Source organism: Vulpes vulpes, chromosome 13 (genome assembly GCF_048418805.1).
Source record: "Vulpes vulpes isolate BD-2025 chromosome 13, VulVul3, whole genome shotgun sequence".
In the NCBI taxonomy this organism is placed as follows: domain Eukaryota; kingdom Metazoa; phylum Chordata; class Mammalia; order Carnivora; family Canidae; genus Vulpes; species Vulpes vulpes.
The window spans coordinates 143,815,865-143,817,411 of record NC_132792.1 but is presented as its reverse complement, the minus strand read 5'-3'; positions in this window follow the sequence as shown (position 1 = coordinate 143,817,411).

The window sequence follows — 1,547 nt, the reverse complement described above, 5'->3', positions numbered from 1 at the left end:
CAATCAATCTGGAAGAAAAGAATGAGGGTAAATCAATGAGCTTCCAAAACTAAGGCTTTCATCCTGAAGCTGGTGTGTTCATTTCTTTTTCAGCTCTGCTCAGGAAAGAACAGGGAGGAAAAAAAAAATCAACTTTGGTTTACATGTGCAGGACTTATATTGTCCAGTTGAGTCCACCTTTCTCCCCTATAGCATCATGATTTAGGGGATTAGAGTCAACTCCAAAATGGGCTCATGTGGACCCGAGGGTTGGCAAACTTCTTAAAAGGCCAGATTGTAAATATTTGAGGTTTGATCACCCCTTCTTAGCAACTACAGGACCTTGCTGTTATGGTGCAAAAGTAGCCATGGATAAAATGTAGGGGAAGAGTTTGTGTTCTAATAAAACTTCCCAGAAATAGCTGGTGGATAGGATTTGGCCCACGACCACAGTTTGCTGGCCTAACCCAATCCCACCCTCTTGCCAGCAGTTAGGTTACCCAGGCTTAATCCAGTTCACATAAACTAGTTTCCTAGTGATAGTTACTGATTGAGAGATAGACATATGACCTAAAGCAGCCCAATGAGAAAGGGGAAAGATTTTTGTTCTAAGTCTGGGGTAGAGTGGTTTGATCTCTTGGCACCTACCTGAGTACGGAAGCATATAATCCTGATTCTTACTGGCAACCAGTCTACAGATATGAAGGGAACAACCTTCAGATGAAGTAGACTCTGGATGACAGAAGAGGAAGATGGAACTTGGATCCTTGATGGCATTACTGGACCACAGAATAATTTAAGCCTGTTTCCTATCCAACCTCTGGATTTTCAATTATGTGAACCTGGAAATTTGCTTATTGGAAAAACCACTTTGAGATGGGATTTCTATTATCTATTACTTGCAGCTAAATGCATCCGATCTGATGGAACATTTTGAAATAAGTTTATGACTTTTAAAGGTTGCAAATGTTAACAAGAGTTGATATCTGTTTCCATAAAATTTCCTTTCCATCATTAAAAAATAATTGTGAGGGGCACCTGGGTGGCTCAGTGGTTGAACATCTGCCTTTGGCTCAGGTCGTGATCCCGCTATCCCGGGATCGAGTCCCACATCAGGCTCCCCACAGGGAATCTGCTTCTCCCTCTGCCTATGTCTCTGTCTCTCTCTCTGTGTCTCTCATGAATGAATAAATAAAATCTTTTAAAAATAATAAAAAATAATTGTGAAAAGCAGGAAATGAAATAGCTCCTTTTAATTGCCTAGATTGATTGGTGTGGGTCTTGCAGGGGGCAGGGAAGGTTTGATTACATGACCTTTAATTTATGGAATATCTGGGTTCAGGATACTTTTCCTGTGATTCGACTAAGAAGATGGATATAAGAGGCACCGAAGACCTAGACAAGGTCACCGAGGACCTTGAACATGAAGTCTTCCACTCACACCCTTGGTCTTAAGCACAGGTCTCTTCCCTTTGGCATCTTCAAGCCCTAATCATAAGAAAGTGTTTTTCAAAAGCACGTCTAAAACTGGAATAATGAAGGTGATCTAGATCTTTAGGCCTTAATGA